This window comes from Castor canadensis, chromosome 1 (genome assembly GCF_047511655.1).
Source record: "Castor canadensis chromosome 1, mCasCan1.hap1v2, whole genome shotgun sequence".
NCBI classification, from domain to species: domain Eukaryota; kingdom Metazoa; phylum Chordata; class Mammalia; order Rodentia; family Castoridae; genus Castor; species Castor canadensis.
Genome location: NC_133386.1, coordinates 142544612 through 142551861, shown reverse-complemented (window position 1 = coordinate 142551861; position 7250 = coordinate 142544612). Strand labels below are relative to the sequence as shown.

The window sequence follows — 7250 nt, the reverse complement described above, 5'->3', positions numbered from 1 at the left end:
TAACCTTCCTATTGTTATTTAATATTGCACAGAAGGTTTCCTGTGACATTTCCATATATGCGGACAAAGAACGTTGGTTAAGATCATTGCCTTCATTATTCTCTCTCATCCCTCTCCTTCTTTCTCAAAATGACTTCAACAGGGTTCAAGATTCCATCTTTATATACATACAGAAAGTATACTGTATTCATCCTTCTTTACCCTCTTCATTTTTTATCCCCCCTAACACAACCAGTTCTACATTCCTGTTCTTTATTAAGTATATGTTCATTTTTCAAGTGGATTTTGCTTTAATATTTCATTTGTGAACATATTGTACTCTAATCAAGGCAATTAGAATCTAAATAAGCTTCCCTAAATACTTACTAAGGGATACATTTGTTGTTAGAAGAAATTAAACCCAAAGGTTGAGGAATGGAAAGTATTGGGATAAAATATGATTTAACAAAGCACTAGTCATCCCAAACATTGGTTAATTTTTATAGAGTCAAATTTTATATAGCAACACATAATATTTAATATAATGTAGGTACAACTAGTCTGTGATGTGAGATTATATAAAAGGAGTCTTAGATAAGTTATAATAATGGACTAATCAGGTTATGAGAGGTAACATAAATTATATAATTTATATTTATTTATTGAGAATTTTACACTTCAGGTACGTCACTAAGTTTTCTGCATGTATGCAGTAATTTATTTCACCTTTACCTCATTCTCAAAGGCTAGATATTACCATTACCTCCACTTTACAGTCAACCTTGTTAGGCAGAGAAAGATTTGGCAACAGGCTTCAAAATAGAAAATTACTTCTGTTTGATTTCTTTCATTTTCACTTGGTGTTCTAATAAAAATATTCCAGCCATGAGATGCAGTTTCCTCTCCAGACCAGGATCACCATTTTTTTTTTTTTTTGGTCAAATAATAGGTTTTTCTGAGATGACATACAAAAAATGTAATCTCCTCTCTTGGTAATCCAGAAGAGTCCAAGGAGTGTGTTAAGGTGATTCTTAACAAATCCAATTCATCTGACTGTTGCTGTTCCTTCCAGCATTTCTTCCCATATCATGCCATCCTTCTCACATCATAAGACTCTACCTATGTAAATTTATCTAGATAACTGTCATGAGTTTTTATTCTCTCCAACTTCTGCTCAGATCTTATACTGAGTCCTTCACCAAATGAAGTAGTCTTAGAAGTCAACTCCTAATTTCCTTGGTTCTAGCTCCATAGATAATAGGATTGAGAACAGGAGGCACCAGCACCTACAGGTTAGCCAGGAAGATGTGCACATGCTTGGGAACTCGGTTGTGACCAAAGTGGTGGGTGAGGAAGGAGAAGAAGGCAGGGATACAGGAAACAAGGATGACACCAATGTGGGAGCCACAGGTTCTCAGTGCCTTGTGCTGGGCATCTTGGGATTGTAGTAGAAAAACAGCATGGAGGATAAAGCCATAGGAGATAACAATGAGGATGGAATCTAGACCCACAGCCAGAAGGGCCATGGTCAGCCCATAGATTATATTGACAGTGATGTTGGCACAGGCCAGTCGAGCAATGCCCAGGTGCTCACAGTATGTGTGAGCTATGACATGGTAACCACAGTAGCGCAGTCGTCTCAGCAAGAAGATTAAGGGAGAGACAAAATCTATACTAGAGAATATTCCAACACACCCAATCTGGCCTATGACAGTGTGGTTGAGGATAACTGTGTATCTCAGTGGTTTGCAGATAGCCATGTACTGGTTAAAGGCCATGGTAAGAAGGACTGAGGACTCCAGAGTAAAGATAGCATGGATAAAAAACATCTGAGCCAGGCACCCACCAAAAGAAATCTCATTAGCATGCAGCCACAAAATGGCCAGTGTCCTGAGCACAGTGGTAGAACTGAGAACAAGGTCAGTCTGTGAGAGAAGGCAAAGGAAGAGGTACATGGGTGCATGAAGAGAATTGTCTTCCCAATCACTGGTAGGCAGCATTACCTACCAGTGCTACCAGATACATGGCACAAAATGGGATAGAAATCCAGATGTAGAAAGATTCCATCCCTGGGATCCCTGTCAGTAAGAGAGCAACTGGAAGGCTGTTGTCATTGCTGTTGGGAGCTGACATCCTTCTTGGCAAATGAAGGTCTCTAAGGGGTGAAACTATGCTGCCTGGTGTATCAAGTATGTGGCTGATTCGCATAAAATGATGGCCATTCTATGAAACAATATTGTTAAATTGACAAAAAATATGTTGCCATTAAGTAGGTCAAACATGTGAGAAGACACTACACATATAAACCATATTTTTCTCTTCTATTTCTCATATTATTCAACAATGACTTTTTGAGTCTATATCCAAATCTCCAAGCTAAGTATTTATTCATTTGCCCAATCTAACCATTCCTGTTTATCTCTTACCACATCTTCCTTTATGTAATTCACTTGAATTTTTTGTTTGTCTTGCTGCTGGGTTTGAAACCAATACCTTGCACGTGCTATGCAAGTGTTTTTTTGTCTACACCATCTAGAGAAATTTCTTGCTTTTGATTGTAGATTCTGCCATTCTATAATACCCAAGGAAACTTGTTTCTTTGCAGACTCCTTTGCTAGAATTTTTTTTTTAACATTAGTGTGAGTTTCTCTTTTCCTCAGAAGTCTTCCCTTTCTAATTTAGTGTTTAGTCATCTTTTTAAATTATTTCATCTAGGGCTTTGCAAATTCCTACTGAACTAAGGTTGTCTTCATACCATCATATCCTCCAATTCGTTCATGATACTGTTCATACCCACACATTTTGGTCAATGTTCACTAAAAGAATCATTTCTGACAATTCTTAGTAAATGTCATTGACTTTTTGACTTAGTGCTGTCTGTGCTTCTTTCACTTCATTCCAATTTGTAAAGTATTTACCTAGTTATAAACCAAACAGGTTTTTAGGAAATATCATAGGTAATGTGCTAGACAACCTGAGTATACATAAAGTGTTATGCAAGCATAAGTATATTCAAGCCTCATAATTGAATTTCCATAATAATTTGGGCACACTTTTTGGTTACTGCAGAATAGGGCATGAAATGTGTCAGACATATTGGCTGTGGAGACAGTCTCTCAAGTACTGCATAGTCAATTTATTATCCTGCAAGCCCACCAGTGCAATGTCTGAATGTGAAAATGAGATCAAAATGCCAATGCTGATAGAGTCAGATGTAGGATAGCGTATTTTTTCAGCTATTAAGAGAAAGAAATCTTGTCATTAGCAGCAAAATGGATGGAACTAGAGGCCATTAAATGAAATAAGTCAGACACAGAAAGACAAGTATCATATGCTTTCTCTTAATGTAGAAGCTCCAAAATGATTAACCTGTATGTAGAGGCTGGAATTGATTAGTGCACACAGTGTACAATTGTTGAAGTATTCTAGTGAACCTCATTTACATGTACATTTAATACATGCTTGTCAAGTATAATTTTTTGTATTAGTAAGTTTTGAACTTAGCGTCTCATTCTTGCTAGGCAAGTGCTTTCCCACCTGACACACATATGATGAAACCCATCAAAATGGATGTAGGGAGAGAGAGGAGGATCCTAATGTTGCTATCAGTAAAAATATCCTGGAACACTGAATTATTTTCTGTTGGTAATGGATATCCTGTATAATGTCCATCATCCTTCAATGACATATTGGGTATTTAATAATATGTAATATTCTTTGTTGGATATCAAGAAATCTGAACCTTGGTTGAGACACAAGATTCTCATGTGACCATAATCAAGCCCTAACTTCTCTGATAGTCTTGATTTCTAAAGAGCAATGACTCTGGAATCCCAGTTTCAGCTTCTTTATATCCTCCTTATCTGGCATTTGATAAATCCAAGAGCCCTTTTGAGATTCAGTTTCTCTTTCTTAAATTGAAAATGGCAGCACTTATCCTACTTATCTCACATAATTTTTGTGGTTGAGGAGAGAGTTAAGTATATTAGTTTAAAAGTTACAAAAGCAGTATTGCCCTCCCCATTTTTATAAGCTCTATCCTTCAAAATAGAATATTGCTGTGATACAGATTATAATAATTGTTCTCACCTCTGTCTTACCAATGATAAGTCCAAGTTCAGAAAAGTGAACTGATATAGTGCAAATCCCAAAGCTTCTTACTGTTTGAATTGAAATTAGGTCTCAGGCTTCCTGATTCAAACTTGGTGTTTTCAAGTGGTGGTATTGTCAGCATAACCTTCTTATTTACATCTGAAGGACATGAAGCCATCTGGGGAACCTTGAGCACTGCTGTTTTTCTGGACATCTGTTTCTGAGGCCTTTGCCTCAGTTCCTTAGAACTTTCTCACAAGGACAGATACCAACTCATACAGGCACGGTCCCACTGCTGACTCCAACAAATGCCTAGTGAATTTTATGCTTATTTTCTCTTCTCTTACTTTGTTTCCTCTTTCCATCTCCTTTTTTCTTTAATATTATGTATGTTACTGAATTCCTATACATTTGGGGTCATGATCTTCTATGTATACAGGGCCTCCCTAATACTATGTGATAAAAGGAATGACCATGGGGATGTGCTCCATTATCCACTAGTCTTTATTTTACAAAATACACTTTAAAAATTAAGGTTTTCAAGAACATGGTAGCAAAGCATTGACCCAAGCACAGGGTCCCTCTGGGTTTGGATTCTGTGTTGCTGTGCTTTTCAAGCCCATGAAGCAGACCCAGCCAGATTCTCTTGCCAGACTGCCCCATGTCCCTGTCACCATATTAATACAGCCATATGTAGCACTGAGAAGTCCATAAATTCATAATCATAAACCTGATTTTTAGGTGGGGAATGCGTTCCTTAAAGAGATTTGAAATTTTCTTTTGATATGTTTCTGTATCTAAAAATCTTTATTAATGAATTGTGGCAAATGAACTCTTAGTTGTTTTTAATTTAGATAAATGTTAAGCTCTGAGAACCTTGATTTATTTCCATAGCAGAGAGTAGAAAATGATTGCAAGGTAGATAACATCATCATAATGCAGTCAGTAACTGATGTAATTAGCTTCTTCATTAAGAGAGGAACTTCTGGTTATTAGAACCTTAAATTAGGATGTCCACAGACATAGACTTTGAAGGATGGGCTTCAGAAAACAGTGTATTTTGGTGTATGTGATAAAGCTGATTTGAATGAAGGGCAACAAAAACACAGCACATCACAAAGTCCTTCTATAGAATCAACTGCTGCAATAAAGGATAAAATAGTTTCTTGACTATATAGCCTCCTGCCTCTAACGCTACTGATGCGTTTGGTTTCAGAACTTCCAAACACTGTCAAAATACTCTGCTCCAAATTAACCCATTGTTCATAAAGGTGTATAAGACAGGGGAACTGTGTCCTTGACAGGTGTGTGATGATTCAATGAATAATTGAAGTAGCTTGCTCTAAATCAGTAATTGAAATCATCCCTTGTTGCCTGAGAGAAGTGATGCACCATAGAATACTAGAAACATAAAACTGAAATTTGTTTTCTCAGATGACAGATTTTCATAGGTATGTTTACAATCATAATCAAAATAAAACAGGTGCATAAAAACGTATCTCTTTCTGCTGGAATGGTTTACCTGACATTATGTTTTTTTCCTCCTTCACATTAGCTCATTTGGTATTCAGACTGGTCCAATTTTACCATCCTGCCTCCATCCACTATGGAATGGGAGAGAAACAAGAAAAGGCAATAACTGTATGTGAATGGATCATGAGTGTGTGTGTGGGTGTGTGTATGGTGACTGCAGTAGATGAACTCTTTCCTATGCATGCCTTAGTAGTTGTTAATATTTTAACCAAAGACCAATCTGTTCCCCTTAAAAAGGTTGAGAAAGAAGTTACAGCCTGTTTAAAACCACTCTGGTAATAGAGGGAAGGGATGGTTAAGTGCTAGAAGATTTACTGCAGGGATAAGTTCAGAGTTTGTTTGGTAAATTCGATGATAAAGGCCTGAGATTACACAGAGAGTACCAATGAAGTGACAAAAGAAATTGAAGAGATGTTAGAAGTTATGGCAATTGCTTGGAAATCATGACTAAGAGAAGGTAGCTGACAGTGTTAAGGGCTGTTAATGAGGAAGTATGGACAGAACAGAGTGGCCCTTTGTCTGTCCTTTCTCAGTGAACTCAGAAGAATCTTTCTGACCCCCAGAATCCATACAAGAATACTCTTTTCATCCCTATTACTGACTGGAGTCAATGTTCCAGATTTCTACCCTGTCTGTGTTCGCCTGTTTCTAAAAATAATCAAGGAATTCAAGGCAAATTTATGGCATTCTTGTCATTTGTCAAGCTAACAGTCTCTTTGTTACAACCACCAAACGAGTAAGAGTGTAAGATATTATCGTCTCTGCTTTAAAGATGAAGAACATGAGATTTATGTTGTGTCTTAAGATCATATAAGATAAGTGACTGACTAGGTTTTGATCTAAAAATTGTTTTACCAATTATAGCAATGACTGTTCAGTTGGGAAAAGATTATATTCTAACAAATGTTGCCAAGATAATTAGATATGAACATGCCAAAGAATGAAGATGTTCTCCTCCCTTAAACTACATACAAAAATTAACTCAAGCCAGACTCCAGTATCTCACACTTGTAATCCTACTTACTTGAGAGGCTGAGATCAGGATGACTGCTGTTCTAGGCCAGGCAAGGCAGGGAGTTCACAAGACCCATCTCAATTAACAGTTAGGCTCCATGGTGAACGCCTGTCATCCCAAGTCATGTGGGAGGTTGAGATAGGGAGGATCACAGTTCCAGAACAGCCTGTGCAAAAAAGTTTGTGAGATCCAAACTCAATGAAAAAAATCTGGGCATGATGGCACATGCCTGAATTACAGCTATGTTGGGAAGCCCAAAATAAGAGAATGGTTTGAGATCCTATCTCTAAAATAAAAAAGTCTGGAGGCATGGCTCAAATGGTAGATTGCCTCTCTCACAAGCATGAAGCTCTGAGGTCAAACCCTAGTATTGCCAAAAAAATTGATTCAAAACAGATCAAAGACCTAAATAGGGATATGAAATTTTACTTTTCTTTTTCCTTTCTTTCTTTCTTCCTTGTATCCCTCCCTCCCTCCCTCCCTCCTTCCTTCCTTCCTTCCTTCACAGCACTGGGGTTTGAACTCAGTCTCACACTTGTTAGGCAGGAACCCTTACCACTTGAGCCACACCACCATCCCTGAAATGTGGAAATTATAAAACTTTAAAAATAAAACTATGGTGTCAATCTTT

General features: G+C 37.4%; 1 pseudogene; it reads right to left on the bottom strand.

The window, feature by feature from the left end:
* Positions 1-1160: 1160 nt before the first annotated feature.
* On the bottom strand, positions 1161-2124 carry LOC109675877 (olfactory receptor 52D1-like; annotated as a pseudogene).
* Between the last annotated feature and the right edge of the window lie 5126 nt (positions 2125-7250).